This window comes from Moschus berezovskii, chromosome 26, assembly GCF_049115385.1.
Source record: "Moschus berezovskii isolate FMDL1 chromosome 26, NW_MosBer_1.0, whole genome shotgun sequence".
Taxonomy (NCBI): domain Eukaryota; kingdom Metazoa; phylum Chordata; class Mammalia; order Artiodactyla; family Moschidae; genus Moschus; species Moschus berezovskii.
In genome coordinates this window covers 8,868,552-8,884,697 of record NC_142485.1, presented here as the reverse complement: position 1 = coordinate 8,884,697, position 16,146 = coordinate 8,868,552, and the positions used below count along the sequence as shown (strand labels likewise).

The following is a 16,146-nucleotide window of genomic DNA, read 5'->3' as shown; positions in this document are numbered from 1 at the left end:
GGGTGACTTGGAATCCCCAGCACTGTTGAGATGGCATTTCCCCCCACGTGGGTGCCGTGGGATTAAAAGTGTGTGACGTTGCAGGTAGGAGACGATCTGGAAGTACGGATGGGGAAATCCATGTGGAGGTCCGGGCGCCAGGCGGGAGCCGGGGTGAGCAGGCATGTGGTGCCCCGCAGGCTTTGTGCAGCCAGAAGGAAGCTGTGGTCCCTTGCCCACCTGCGGTCACTGGAAGGCAGGTCCAAAGCCAGGCACCTTCCCAGTGTCCACGTCCAGACTTGGCTGGATTCAGAGCTCTCAGGACAGAACTGCCTCTCCCCCCAACTCGTCCGTCTGTCCGTGCATCTGTCCCCTCTCCCTGCACTGGCACAGCAGCCCCCACACCTTTGGGGATCTCGCAGCAGCTATGGGAAGTGTCCCCTGGCCGAGCCATCCTCTGGATTCGACGTGGGGAGGTGGTGGCCGCAGAGCCTGGCTCGGGGGAGTCCTGACTGACAGCGGTGTCTTCTGTGACCTCAGTCTGACTCAGCCTAGCTGCCCCCTTCCTCCCTGAACAGTCTCCCGTCTCCTCCCGCACATCCCCCACCAACCAGCGAGGAATTCTCTTTCTACTCTACTCTTCTCAAAGCAAAACACTGTTTTAACAGTGAGAACATCCTCTTACATCTGTTTTACAGAATGTGCAAGAATAAACAGTGATTTTTTAGACTTTTTATAGGCAGTACTGTTTGGTGATTTAAAAGCTCTCTGGAATGATCTTCGCAAAAATCAAGTTCCCTTTTGGAAAAGCTTTCTGCTATTTAGTACGTTTGCTTCATGATTTTCATAGGTACTTCGAAACATGCTGGCTTTCGTTTTCTCATGTTTTTTTCGGCACATTAGTTTGTTGCTGATGACACAACAGAGTATTATAGGAACCTGATCTAGAATAGCTGTTATGTAAAGAAATACTTGAGACTAACGATTATGTTTATTTTTCCCAACTGAGAAGGAATGGGAATTACATCCCTATAAAAAGAAATCTGTGAAACTTCTATATAGTGCTTGTTATAAGCATACAGACTCATCAGACTGCTCCATCCTTTTAATCTGGGGACCCTGCTGCCCCCCAGGCAGTCCTCAGGTATTCACAATTGATTTGGGGTAACTGAGTCAGTCAGTCATGTGGGAAGTCAGACAAAACCTCTCGACAATTGGGAATGACAAAAGAAACACGTAGAGCAACGTGATGTACAAAATGCACCCACTCCTTCTGGGACGCTGGCAGCCATGAGGCCCGTCTTGGAGTGAAACCTAGTGGTCCTATCAGTGGGATGAGTGCGGCCAGCTCCGAATCCCACCTGTGGAGCTGCTGCCGCTTTGCCATTTGGGCCTTACTCCTATGTGTCTGTTCTGACCCAGAACTAGGGACTTGGGCTGGATGACCTCTAAGGCCCTTCCCGTGTCTGAAATGTAATTTTTAAATCCGTGACTCAGACTTCGGCTCTGAGCTCTGAAGCCGTCTAGGTTCAGTCATAAGTGAGCTTGGATCCATTTGGTCCGTGCAGAACATTAGGCTAGCGAAACTCAACCCCTTTGGAGAGTGTCACACGTGTCAAGGAGGGTCCCAGGGTTTCTGGTGGTCGTGGGGCTGGGTGGATTTGATTGTGGATCTTGGAAAGATTTTTTTCACTAAAATGTGAGAGACTGCTTCCTCAGCTGTTTGGAGAAGGAACTTTGTGAAAAGGCAAGCAAAATCCCCATGAGGGGAAACCCCATGTAGAAGTCTGTTTCCAGGCCAGGCAGGGCTCAGCGAGCAGTTTGGGATGTCCAACTTGGGGACCTGATTCTTTACTGGGTCGGACCCCACTCTGGGTTGCTGCCCTGCAGCCTGATGTGAAGGGGCGGGGCGGGGGACTGCTCCACAGAACCCTGAGTGCCCAGACCAGGCAACGACGGGCCCTTGGGCATCACCCCGGCTCAGCCCTTCTCAGCAGCATCTCCCCATGGCACTAACCCTGCTGTCCTGCGGAAGTCTTCTGGGTCCATACACCCTGTTTCCTGCCTGAGTTGACCCAAACCTCAGGATCTGTGGGACAGCGCCTCCCCACAAGTCCATGATGACCAGATCCACCTGGGGTGCGTCCCAGGCAGCCAGACCTGATTTCTCGGGTTGCCCTCGCCCCGAGTGGCTGGACGCCCGGGCTGGGAGGGCAGTTGCCCATACCCCGACTGTGGACGGACTCAGAGACGACCATCCTGCCATCCATCTTGCCCCACGCTCACCCCCTCTCCCCCCAAGTCAATACGTCTCTCTCCGATGGGAAAGTTAATAAATTTTGCTCTAGATTAAAAGTATTGATCATTTCATTTGTAAACGATAAATAAAAAGGGAGAACTTTTCATTGCACCAGGGGTAGCGTCTGGTCTGTGTTGCGAGTGGAATTGCGCCGGCCGGCCGGGGGGAGGGCTCCTTGTATGCATCCCGGCCGGCCGGCGCATCGATTTCCTATTAGTCTCCCAGCACCACCCAGTACCACATCATTCCATACCTGCTATTAATGGTCTTTTGATAAATAATCACTTGTAAGTCAATAAATTTTTATTAAACAGTGTGGCTCTCTGATTTATTAAAATCCGACCGTGTTTGTCTGGGAGAAAAGGGATGCTGAATTGAAGTGGGGGTTTTCATACATCTTCCTGACGGGCGAGCAGTCACGGCCACCCTCCAGAGAAAAACAATTGCATTTTAACAGAAACAAAACAGCCTAGTTTGGAACTTGGGCCCGGGGAAACTTTATCTCCGTCAGCCTGAGGCTCACTCTGCAGGGAGAAGCTGCCAGCACCGGGGGAGGGGGGCTTCTGAGTCCGGAAGTTTGTGTTTGCTTCCAGGAGGAGTGAGGTGCCGGGGCTGGGCCTCCCTGAGATTGCGTCTGGACAGCACAGACCCTTCTGCTGTAGACGGCCTATGTGCGCCCTGGAGTAGGCGCTCTCAGCAGACAGACTGAGATCCACGAGATCGCAGTCTTGGGATCCACGAAAAAGTTGGGTGGCGTCTTCGCTTCCTTCCTGGCCAGATCACGGAAGTCACAGCTTGTGGCAGACTCACGTCTCCGTCTTTCACATGGAGATCTGGCTGTACAGATTGTCTTAGAAAGTGGGCCAAACTGCTGAAGATTGGGATCTTTTTTGTCTGAGACTGTATGCTTTTTGTCATCAGCATACAGTTCGCTGGAGAGAGTTTAATTTGTGGTAGAGGGCTTGGCAAGTTTTCACTGAGACTAGTATGGCCCCTTGGAGAAGGCAATGGCAAGCCACTCCAGTACTCTTGCCTGGAAAATCCCATGGATGGAGGAGCCTGGTAGGCTGCAGTCCGTGGGGTTGCTAAGGGTCGGATGTGACTGAGCGACTTCACTTTCACTTTTCACTTTCACACATTGGAGAAGGAAATGGCAACCCACTCCGGTGTTCTTGCCTGGAGAATACCAGGGACCGGGGAGCCTGGTGGGCTTCCGTCTATGGGGTCACACAGAGTCGGACACGACTGAAGTGACTTAGCAGCAGCAGTATGGCCCCAAACAGACTTGGGTCCAGAGAGGCCCAACCACGGGGTGCAGAACCAGAACTCCCAGCCCAGAGGGAAGCATGAGACTGGGAACTCCCCGCCCCGCCCGCCCTGACTCACCCCCTCCCCTCACATCCAGCGTGACCTGTGTCAGCAGGAGGGGGTTCTGAAGCAGGGATGGCTAGTAAGTTCCTCTGAGGGCTTTAATGTTTTTAAAACACGTTATCAAATCTTTAAATCACGTATTAAGATGTCCTAAAAACTGAATGGTTTAAACCTGCTGTGAGATTTCTCTTGTTGCTTGAGTTCCTCTTCTGTTCCCGTCTTGGGGGCGACACCTTGTGGCCTCAGGGACAGTGAGGGTGGGCGGGACAAGCGCACGCAGGGGACGAGTGTGCGGCCATCCTGCTGGGTGAGGGGGTGGTGACACGGCTGTCCTGGAGCACAGCCCGACCTGCCCCCTGTGTAGGGGGTGCCCGAGGACCTCTGGGGCCCGTGCTTAATGCTCGGGTCCCCTCCCCGCAAGGGGGGCATAGAGGTGACCCCAGGCAGGGGAGCCACAGGACAACCTTCTAGGACATGGCTCACAGTAAGTATACTCTGCACTTAAGTGTGGAAGTGTTAGTCCAACTCTTTGCAACCCCCATGGACGTTAGCCCACCAGGCTCCTCTGTCCACGGAGATTCTCCAGGCAAGAACACTGGAGTGGGTTGCCATGCCCTCCACCAGGGCATCTTCCCTACTCCGGGATCGAACCCGGGTCTCCCACACTGCAGGTAGATTCTTTACCGCCTGAGCCACCGGGGAAGCCCATTCTGCACTGTACCACGCGCACAACTCGAGTCCACTTCGGAGGTGAAACAGGAGACCTGGGCCTTGCTTCACCTGGGATTCACCTCTAGCCTTTGTTCATTCTCCCTCTCTTCCCTTCCCCCATCCTTGTTCAGTCCGCTCTGCGTTAGGGATACCAGAGAAGATTCATCTTGGGGCTCCTCCCTGAATCTACCTGCAGGAGATTCTGAGTCAAGTACATTACCTCGGGAGAAGGTGAGTCCTGCCGTGTGGCTTCTGTTAACTGCTGCCAGCGGTGGGGGCAGGGGGAGTGAGTGAGGTTGGCACGCGGAGTTACAGGGACATCTGGGCAGTGCCAGGCAGGTGCTTGCACCACCTGTAGGCAGAACCAGGCAGGCTAGTGGACAGAGTGGATGGTGGACAGGCTCTGTCTCTTGAGAATAAGGGTGGAGGCCTGAACCTTCTAGAATGGAGGACCTGGTGATCCCAGAGTCCAGAGTTCTCAAGCTGCAGACTCAGTGCAGAGTGGCGGGCGGGGACTGGGGTTGGGAGGCGAGCTGGTCCCTTTGCATCTGATGCCATCCATAGCCCTGAGCCTTGGTGTTCTGTTCCCCTGACCCCTCCCACCCTCTTTTGGGGGGTCTGGGCAGACCCTGCCCCTCCAGAGCTGAGGAGCGTCTCTGCAGGAGGGCCCTGGGGGGGAGGCCCAGCTCTTGGGGCGCCGGGTTGGGCGGCTGCAGCCAAGGCTCGGGAAGGGCTGCGAGCACTCAGATTGATCCCCCAGCCGTGATCTGTCATTTCTGCGAGGCAGGCGCTGTTTTCTCTTGCTTCAGGAGCCCCTTCGACACCTGCTTTATTTTTCTTCCTGCGCTGACGTGACGGGAGACAGGTGTTAAACTACTTAATCACTTTAAAATTGTTTTAATTTTCTGTTTTTTATTGATCTCTCCAGCACCAATTAATCAGCTCACTGGACCAGGCAGTTAGTACATTAAAAATTGTCAGGGAGGCCGTGCATCTTGCAAAATGTCTAAAAAATATTCGGCTGGCAAATTTCGTCTTTCTTTGGCGTGCAACAGTCTTCAGGCGGCAGAACTCCCACTCAGGAGGGGCCTCTGCCTCGGGCTCACGTCTGGGAGTATTCAGGGTACAGGGGAGCTTCCAGAAGGCGGTGACCTTTTCATCCCTGATATGCGTCTTTCCTTCCACTTTTGTTTCCAGCATCCCAAGAGCTCCTTCCCCCCAAGAGCATTGGGAACTTTCAGGGAAGGGGCTCTTGCTCGGAGCCTCCCTTCCTGACCGCCATGCGGGCAGGACCTCCCCATCTGTAACTGCACTTGGGACTGACCGGGCACCAGGCCCACAGTCCGGTTTCCTCTCCCTGGGATGTCGGCACTTTTAACTTGTCCTGACGGTGCCAAAGCCAGCTCTCTGGGGCAGGGTCACTGCTAAACTTGGTAAACTCTGTCTGTTGGCAGGTGGCTGCGTATCACACTGCACTGTCCCTGGCACCCGGCGATGCGCCTGAAGTCTGTCCATGGAATGTTCTGGACGGCCCCACCCACGCAGTCACGCTGTCCTGTGTGGCAAGCCCTTGCCACTTGTCTTTATCACCCCTCTTGAAAATGATTAACTGCTTGGCCGTACTTTCAAGTTTTGATTTTATTGAAGTTGATTTACAAGGTTGTGTTAGCTTCAGTTATACAGCAAAGTGATTCAGTTATACAAATCCATGCACACACACACACACACACACATATATATTCATTCTTTTTCAGATTCTTTTGTACTTTCTGAATTAAATAAAACCTGGGCAGCATAACCAGGGGCTTCAACATCATTTCTTGGGGGTAGCAATTTGTTTTCTGGTTTTCCCATTGATTGTTTTGCATTTTTTTCCGATCACTTTTGTATTTTGTGTGTGTGTGTGGCAAGTGAACTCCCAAGCAGCCTACCTGAGCTGTCTGCTTCCTTCCGGAGGGCTCCATGCCCGCTCCCTCTCTCATCCACCAGGCCCTCTCCCTTCGCTCCCCACTGGCTGAGGGAAGCTCTGTGCATCTTCCCCGCCAGGCGACACCGTTCACTCCAGGCCCCCAGCTCTGGAACCAGGGCCAACAGCCCCCATCTGAGCCGCGGGGTGGGGGCAGCAGACACGGTCAGGCCCTGCCTGTGGCCGGCAGGCTTATCTTCCCCTGCACCCAGCGCCACCCGCCCTTATTAATTGGTATACGATGGGGCTCAGGCATATAATCTCGTATTGATTTTCTCTCTGGACGCCACAGCTTTATTTGCTCACATCTGCCTTGTGTTTAACAGGCGCTTTGCTCTGGAAACGGGAGACCTTATCGGGCAGCTTGGTTTCTTTTCCTGGGGCACACAGGCACGCACACACCCTCACGCTCTAGTTGGTGGCCCAGCCTGGCCTCTCCCTGACCCTCCCTCAGCGAGGCATTCCTGGGGGGAGGCCCGGGGTGGGGGTGGGGGCGGGGATGGAGGATAGTGACCCGGAAGGGCCTTCTCCGAGACTTCCTGTCTTTGCACTTGACCTCAAGCGCTGGGTCTGACCCTGCCTGATGCGAAAGTGCCTTTGGCTTTGGGGGTCAGACCGGGGTTCAAGCCCACCTGCTCTCTGCAAGTGGCCTTGAGGCTGACCGATTGGCATTGTTCTGCACTGCAGTATCTCCTTAAATTAATGAATGAAGCTTATATTTTTAAGTTGTTTATTCTGGGGTGCTCTGGGTCTTTGTTTCTGTGTGCAGACTGCTCTCTGGCTGCAGCGAGTTGGGGGGCACTCCGGAGTTGCGGTGCACGGGACTCTCATTGCAGTGGCTTCTCTCGTTGCAGAGCGTGAGCTCTAGGGCGCTCAGGCTCCGTAGCTGTGGTGCATGGGCTTAAGTTGCCCCAAGGCATGTGGGCTCTTCCCAGACCAGGGATCGAACCCGTGGCCCCTGCACGGGCCGGCAGAGCCCCAACCACTGGACCACCAGGGAAATCCTAATCTTACTGAAGTATAGTTGATTCACAATGCTGTGTTAATGTCTGCTGTACAGCCTGCAGGATCTTCTTGATCTGAGAAGAAGACAGCATACCTGCTTTTAGGACTCTTAGGAAACGAGGCTCAGGCACCATGCACAGTGCCAGGCACTTAGTGCGTGCTCAGTAAGCAGTGGCCTCGGTCAGCCCACGCTGGCATGAGAGATCACAGCCTTGTGTGCTGGGGAGAAAAGGAAAAAGATACCCTGGCCGGCCACTGTGTCCCGTGGGGTGGGGAGCGCAGGTCCCCAAGCCCAGGGAAAGAGTCTGTGCCCCAAGGCACTTCTGTTTCTGCCCCTTCGTCTGAGCCCCACCTGCCTCTGGGGGTTTTGATTTTCTCCTCTGATTGCCATCCTGCCTCCAGGCTGGTCCGCCCTGGGGTTTTGGTAGCAAAGGGAAGGCGCAGAGGCCAGAGGTAAACACGAATTTCCTATTGACACAACATTAATTCTCCTGCTCAGACAGGTGAATGTGCTTCACTCACTTTACCAAGATTAATGATGTGTGTTTGCCTCACTAAGAGAGGCCTAATGGGGGGTCCTGAATGCGGGCCTTCTGGGGGACTCTGCGGAAGAGACTGGCAAGCTGCTCCACGGGGGAGGGACCAGCCCCTCCACTACTTCTAGCGTCATCCTTCCCCCTGGAAGGAGCAGGAGGAGAGAATTGTTGGTTAAAAAATGTGTCCTGCCCCTGGGAGACTCTGACTGAGGTGGAGGCCTTCTCCCCAGACCTGCACCGTGAGGTCTGGAGGTCAGATTATATGCCCACCCACCCCCTTGGCTGTCCCCTGAAGCTCTCTTTCCACCTGTGCAAATCGAGGGGTCCTCACCTCCGCTCACACCCAAGGCTGTCGTCAAAGGTCGGGTCCGTCTCTGGTGCATTGCTCTGAAGAGTGACAGAGTATTAGAGTGGACAGGACAGGCCATCTGAAGTGGGGCTTCTGATAGAGAAGCATCAGAACCACCATGGGAACAAGGTTGGACCCCAGCATCTTCTGTTTTGTTACTTTGCAGGTTCAGTACAAATCTTCCCTAGTAGCGCAGTGGTAAAGCATCTGCCTGTCAAGCAAGAGATGTGGGTTCCGTCCCTGGATCGGGAAGATCCCCTGGAGAAGGAAACAGCAATCCACTCCAGTATTCTGGCCTGGGGAATCCCATGGACAGAGGAGCCCGGTGGGCTACAAGCGATAGGGTTGCAAAGAGTTAGACATGACTTAGGGACTGAACAACAAAGGTAGGTTCAGCACAGCTCAAACACGGCAAGAAGGGGCCCCCGGCTCCACTCTTTGCAGCCAAACAGCTCAAGACAGACAGAGGAGGCTGGGGGTTGGGGAAGGAAATGGAGGAGGTTGCTACTCCAAATCCTGGACTGTCAGGGTACCCTGACGGTGTCCTCAGCCTTGAGGGTAACAAACAGACCAGGCCATCTCCTCCATGGCAGCCTGAGTCGGCAGAGCCCCCCAAGGAAGCCATGTCGCTCTCCACAATGAGGGCTGGGCCCTGCTCTCATCAAGAATTGACCATGCCTGGGAATCCCAGACCACCTGACCTGCCTCTTGAGAAACCTGTATGCAGGTCAAGAAGCAAAAGTTAGAACTGGACATGGAACAACAGACTGGTTCCAAATAGGAAAAGGAGTACGTCAAGGTTGTATATTGTCACCCTGCTTATTTAACTTCTATGCAGAGTACATCATGAGGAATTCTGGGCTGGAAGAAGCACAAGCTGGAATCAAGATTGCTCGGAGAAATATCAATAACCTCAGATATGCAGATGACACCACCCTTATGGCAGAAAGAGAAGAGGAACTCAAAAGCCTCTTGATGAAAGTGAAAGAGGAGAGTGAAAAAGTTGACCTGAAGCTCAACATTCAAAAAACTAAGATCATGGCATCCGGTCCCATCACTTCATGGGAAATAGATGGGGAAACAGTGGAAACAGTGTCAGACTTTATTTTTTGGGCTCCAAAATCACTGTGGATGCTGATTGCAGCCATGAAATTAAAAGACGCATACTCCTTGGAAGAAAAGTTATGACCAACCTAGATAGCATATTAAAAAGCAGAGACATTACTTTACCAACAAAGGTCTGTCTAGCCAAGGCTATGGTTTTTCCAGTGGTCATGTATGGATGTTGAGAGTTGGACTATAAAGAAAGCTGATCACTGAAGAATTGATGCTTTTGAACTGTGGTGTTAGAAAAGACTCTTGAGAGTCCCGTGGACTGCAAGGAGATCCAACCAGTCCATTCTAAAGGAGATCAGTCCTGGGTGTTCATTGGAAGGACTGATGCTAAAGCTGAAACTCCAGTACTTTGGCCACCTCATGTGAGGAGTTGACTCACTGGGAAAGACTCTGATGCTGGGAGGGATTGGGGGTGGGAGGAGAAGGGGACGGCAGAGAATGAGATGGCTGGATGGCATCACCGACTCTGTGGACATGAGTTTGAGTGAACTCTGGGAGTTGGTGATGGACAGGGAGGCCTGGCGTGCTGTGATTCATGGGGTCGCGGAGAGTCGGACACGACTGAGCGGCTGAACTGACTGACTGACTGGAGCTAATAAACACCTGAGAAAGGGAAAGTGAAAGTCGCTCAGTCATCTCTGACTCTTTGCGACCCCCTGGACTATACAGTCCATAGACTTCTCCAGGTCAGAATACTGGAGTGGGTAGCCTTTCCCTTCTCCAGGGGATCTTCCCAACCCAGTGATCGAACCCAGGTCTCCCGCATTGCAGGCTGAGCCACGAGGGAAGCCCCAAGAACACCAGAGTGGGTAGCCTATTCCTTCTCCAGTGGATCTTCCCAACCCAGGAATTGAACCGGGGTCTCCTGTATTGCAGGCAGATTCTTTACCATCTGAGCTATGAGGGAAAGACATAACACCAGGGATGGGACGTTTACTCCAGTTTAACCCAGTTCCTTTCTGTCACTAAGGATGGTCCATTATCCGGGGGCCAGAGCCGAGAGAAGGGAGTGGGGAGTAAAGAGAGGAAGCCTGGGAAATTCGAACCCTTGCCAGCTCCCCTCCGTCCGTCTGTCCCCTTGTCCCCTACAGGCTCCGTGGCAGGGCCAGCCTGTGCGCCAACAACAGGGTTAACAGAAGCATTTTCTTGCTGTATTTGCATTCTTTCAGCTATAAATTTTAGAAACCCAACTCATCTGACTCAAGACACTAGGATGTGTCTTGTGTCCTGAGAAGGCTAGAGGGACACCACGCCTTGCTGAAAAAAGCGCCTCCGGTCCAATTCCACTCTCTCCATCTCTCAGGTGCCCCTGGGGTGGCCCCCTTCCGGGACAGGTGGAAGGCGAGACCACAAGGTGCTGCAGGTAGAGCCGGAAGCCCGCGCTGCCAGAGCAACCCGGTCCTTCGCTCATTGGCTGGGACCGAGCCGCAGGCCCATCCCTGGACCGACTGGTCACACGACCAAGGAGGTGGCTTTCGCTGATTGGCTCAGGGCCGCGTCACTCATCTGCACCTGGAGATGTGGGTGAGCCTGCCCACCCAACAGAATCAGGCAAACGTGGCAGGAGGGTTGTTCTCGGTGGAAAATCAGGGTGGCCTTATCAGAGGCCGCAGGGATCCGTGCCCGGCGAGCCCAAACCACAGAAGCGCGTTCCTCCTTACAGGAAGGAAGCTGCCGTTCACCGGGCAGGGCACAGAACTGTGTCGCTGCAGACCCCTGCCCTGGCCTGTTTCCTCCATGGTCCGTGGCGCCCAGGCCAATAGGCGCTGGAAATGCGAGGCCGACACTGCTTCCTCGCCCAGAATCTAGTGGTGGCGGGTGAGCAGATTCCTCAGTTCGAGCAGGGTCTCTCGCAAGTATCCTTGGAGGTTTGAGTGTATCCGACCTTCCCACAGAATCACAGCCACAGGGCTGATGCTGGTGACGGCGGAAAACTGGAAGGGTCCTGCCATCCCTCTGTCTTTCCTGGGGTAGAGCATCTTTTCTGTTTACACCCTGGCTGCCCTCCGTCACTATGCGATTCTCTGTCCCCTGGGCAGGAAGGGAAGGCTGCAGAACTCTTTGAGGGTCACCGAATAACTCAGGGAGAGCCGAAACTCGTGGATGTAAGTCAAACTGGCTGTCGAAGATCACCATTTGTGAGGGACTTCCCTGGTGGTCCAGTGGTTAAGACTCCACCTTCCCAAAGCAGGGGTCCTGGGTTCCATCCCTGGTTGGGGAGCTAAGACCCCACATACCTCAACTACAGAAGCCCTTGCCCCACAAAGAAGAGTCCCATGGCAGCAAAGACCCAGCACAGCCAAAATCAATCGAGAGCTAGATAGATTAAAATGTATTTGTTAAGATCACCATCTGCCAAATTTGTCCACTCCCAAGTCTTGGGGCACTTGGTAACCAGGCACATTCCAGGACCACAGCCACCTGAGGGGGAATATCCCAGAAGAGCCCTACGAATCTGTATCTCTGGCAAGTCCTGTGGTCACACAAGCTTGGGAAACTGTCGAAATGAACATCTCTGGCTGTGGTGTGTCTGCTCCACCCAGGACCACTGGACGTCAATTATACAACAGCAGAAACCATACAGAGGGAAATGGTGTACGCTGTAGTCGGGCGCTGCAGAGCATTTGATAGTGAGCCTTTGATGAGGGGACCTCACCGAGCCCTCGCAAGTCCTCTGTAGCTTTTGGGTCCTCATACACCTGCAAGCTGACACAGCCCTGGCTTTCCAGGGTGGCTCAAAACAGTAAAGAATCTGCCTGCAATGCGGGAAACCTGGGTTCAATCTCTGGGTCGGAAAGATCCCCTGGAGAAGGGAATGGCTACCCACTCCAGTGTTCTCGCCTGGAGAATTCCATGGACAGAGGAGCCTGGCGGGCTACAGTCCGTGGAGTTGCAAAGACGAGTGAGCCACTTTCATATACCTGCGAGTTGACACAGTGGAAGTCAAGGAATTTTGACCTTGGGTAGGTAGATCCACAGCATTTGAAGCCACGTATTAATAAAACAGGAGAAGGGAATGGCAACCCACTCCAGTATTCTTTACTTCCAGTATTTTCCCAAAGGAAAATCCTTTGGGCTACAGCCCATGGGGTTGCAAAGAGCCGGACATGACTGAGCCACTGAACAATAACAACAGCAATAATAGCTGATTCACTTTGCTGTGTGGCAGAAACTAACACAACATCGTAAAGTAGAGGTATTCTTAATCAAAGTAATAATGAATGTTGTTCAGTTGCCAAGTCATGCCCAACTCTTCGCGACCCCATGGACTGCAGTACGCCAGGTTTTATAAATAAATAATGTATTATTTAAAATAAATAATTTGCTATTTAAATAATAAATAAAAGGAGGAAAAAGGAGAACGGGGCATTACAGAAGCATAGGCCCCCATGGGCATTTGGCGATACAAAACTCAGCTTAGGTCAGTGCATCTCTTTGCGTCTAAGTTTTTTGGTTTTGGTCACACTGTGTCTTTGTTGCGTTGTGCCTGCTTTCTCTCTGTTGCAGAGCATGGGCTCCAGAGCACACGGGCTTGGTAGTTGCAGCCCGTGGGCCTCTCGAGTTGTGCGGGTTGACTTGCCCCAGGGCACGTGGGATCTTAGTTCCCTACCCAGTGATGGAACCTGCGTCCCCTGCCTTGGAAGGTGGATTCTCAACCGCTGCACCACCAGGGTAGTCCCCTGACAGTTTTTTTTTTGTTGAGCTCCTCACTTGGGCCACGCTGTGTGCTCTGCGGAAAGAAGGGCTGTCTACACACAATTACATGGTCATACCCACCCTCAGTCTTCTCACACTGCCGTCATGTTCCTGCAGACCAACTGGAGATCTTGTTAGAAATGCAGACGTGGATTTGGGAGGATTGAGACAGGGCCTGAGAGCCTGCCTTCCTGACAAGGTCCCAGCTGAGGTCACTGCTGCTGGAGTGTGGACCGTGTCCAGGGTATCCAGGCTTCAGAGCAGGATGGGGATGGAGCAGCAAGGGATGGAGCCTGTGGGGTCCAGGCCCAGAGATGTGCCAGGAAAGGGGGGACCACTCACTGGATGAGGTCTGCTCTGCCTACGGACCAGTTAAAGTTTCTATAAAAGGCACAGTTCTGTTCCAGAGAAACATATCTGAAAGCTGAATCCAGCCCTCGGCATCTGGCTTGGCTCCCTGTCCCAGAGTCCAGAACCACAGGCTTTTATTAATAGCAGGTAAATAGATCTGGTCACACCAAGCCTTGCATAACCTCTATAGATAGCAACTGACTTGCCGGCGCTTGCGTACTTACAGGAGTGGGTATCTGTGACTTTGAATCTGCTGTCCCCCTGTAGAGAAGACCCATTTAGGATGGACTCTGCCACTTCCTGAGCTTCGCAGGTGGTACTAGTGGTAAAGAAGCCCCCTGCCAATGCAGGAGATGTGAGAGACACAGGTTTGATCCCTGGGTCGGGAAGATCCCCTGGAGGAGGGCAGAGCAACCCACACCAGTATTCCTGCCTGGAGAATCCCATGGACAGAGGAGCCTGGTGGACTACAGTCCATGGAGTGGCAAAGAGTCGGACACGACTGAAGCGACTTAGCACGCGTGCACTACCACTTCCTGGTGGTCTGAATTTGAGGAGGAAGGAGAGGGCGTGAGCACACTGATATGGGCGTGCCCACTCTTTTATACCTTGTAGGTGATTTCAATACATCTTCGGCTGGATCTTGCTGACACCCATGTCAGCTTCACTTTACAGACTGGATTTCAAGAGGTTGCCTGACTTGGCCACAGTGACCCAGAGACTACTTGGTGATGTGGCAACTCAAACTGGGGACTGTCAGGGTCCACATCCCTCTCGAAATAACATAGCAGATGCTGCTGGGTGTCTGTACAGGTCAAGCATGCCTGCCAGCTGTGTATAATTAGTCCCATCTTACAGAGGAGTAGACTGAGGCTCATCCAGGACACACAGTGGTGGTGCCAGCATTTGAGCCCAGCTCTAACGGAACGCAGTTCCCTCTGCCACACTCAGGGAAGACTCAGGCTGGCTGATGTCTGGGGCAGGAAGAGGGGCTGCCAGCGGTGTGATTTTAGTTCCCAGTCTTCTCATTGATTGTCACCATTGGGATATGGCCACTCAGAACCTGCTAAGATGCTCATCCTTACCTTCACCCTTACCCTACTCGGGACAGGCAGGTCTGGGTTCTTTCTACACTGGAAGCCACAGACAGGAGGGCTGTGGATGGGGCAGAGTCTTGCCTGCTTGCAGGAGCCTAGCCTGGGCTGCTGGCAGGGCAGGACTCTGTTACTCCTGGGAGCCCAGGCTGAATTGCTTTCTCTTTGTTCATCTCCAAAAAGCTTGTCACGTGGTCAAATTGCAAGAAGCATGAATATTCTAAAAGTTGTGTTGTTTCTTTGACTCAGCATATACAGGAAGGCCCTTTGTGACCAGAAATAAAAAGGGGAAGTGAGGGGCAGTCTATGGCTCATGATTCCTTTATGATGGATGAAGCGAAACAGTCCTGAGCTCCTCCCGGCTACACACCACACACGCGTGCGCGCACATATGCACACACATGCATCTGCAGAGGACGAAACTTGTCCCAGGTTACCCTCAGCCATCTGGGCCATTCATTCCTGGCCCTTCTCCTCCTTCAGACTCCGAATCTGGTCCCTGGATGAAGCCTGAGCCATGCTTCTCCGTCACTTGGCACCTGTGCTCGGGAGCAGGGGTGCGGTAGGGGGACGCCAGAAAGGCTGGACTCCTTGGTCCTGAGGCTCCAGGGACAAGGCCCCCCAGAATTTGGACACTGGAGAAGATTTTGTTTAGTTTAGCAAATGTTTCCCCAGTGGAAAAAAACTTTCCCTGGGTTTAATACTGACCCCAAACAGCGTGGACTTCCCTGGTGGCTCAGAGGGTAAAGCGTCTGCCTGCAATGCGGGACACCTGGGTTCAATCCCTGGGTTGGGAAGATCTCCTGGAGAAGGAAATGGCCACCCACTCCAGTATTCTTGCCTGGAAAATTCCATGGATGGAGGAGCCTGGTAGGCTACAGTCCATGGGGTCACAGAGTCGGACATGACTGAGCGACTTCACCACACAGCGTGAATCAGACACGCAAGAATTACAGCTGTAATAGAGTGTTAGGATGGTCATATACTTACAAGGAGAGCAAGAGTCTGCTTCCTTGTCCCTGACTGCTTCCTCCGTACCTGCCTCATGACTTTGCACCTGTTGAGAGGGGCTTCCCCAGTGACTCAGCGGTAACGAATCTGCCAGCAACGCAGGAATTGCAGGAGACACAGTTTCGATCCCTGGGTTAGGAAGATCTCCTGGAGTAGGGCATGGCAACCCACTCCAGTTTTCTTGCCTGAAGAATCCCATGGACTGATGAACCTGGCGATTAACAGTCCATAGGGTTGTAAAGAGTCAGACATAACAGAATCGACTTATCATGCACGCACGTATGCATATGTTGCGAGTCTCCTTCAGGCGACTCCTCCTCCCAAACTCTCTGCAAAGTGGTCAGGAAATCCAGGGCCCCTCACTGGCCTCCAGAGCTTTTTTCTGTGACTGTGCCCAGAGGGTCCTCAAGTCCTCCCAGTGGCCCCACCTGCTGCAGCTCAGTTTCCCATGTTAGCTTGTGGCCAGGAGCACACAAAGGGAATATTTGCTTATTTCCTTCCCACCTCACAAGGAGAGAAACTGAGCACAGCCTCATTGCAGAGTGAAGGTTACAGCTCAAAAGCATCCGAATCTTCTTGTCACCTTCCCCCATCCTCTGGGTCCACTTGGGTTACAGTGAAGGGTTGGTACCTCCGTTTCTGAGAGGCCCCAGAGCTGGGGT

The 16,146-nt window shown here is 53.2% G+C and overlaps 1 long non-coding RNA gene across 2 annotated transcripts; it reads left to right on the top strand.

Annotated features, from left to right (window-relative positions):
* Nucleotides 1-2,999: 2,999 nt before the first annotated feature.
* On the top strand, nt 3,000-6,158 carry LOC129549424 (uncharacterized). 2 transcript variants are annotated; one of them, XR_016036511.1, is made up of 4 exons: nt 3,037-3,728; nt 4,321-4,399; nt 4,492-4,591; nt 5,815-6,158. It is a non-coding gene; the product is annotated as an uncharacterized LOC129549424 (long non-coding RNA). The 2 variants fall into 2 exon arrangements; XR_016036510.1 differs by having other exon boundaries at nt 3,000-4,591.
* The last annotated feature ends 9,988 nt before the right edge of the window (nt 6,159-16,146 follow it).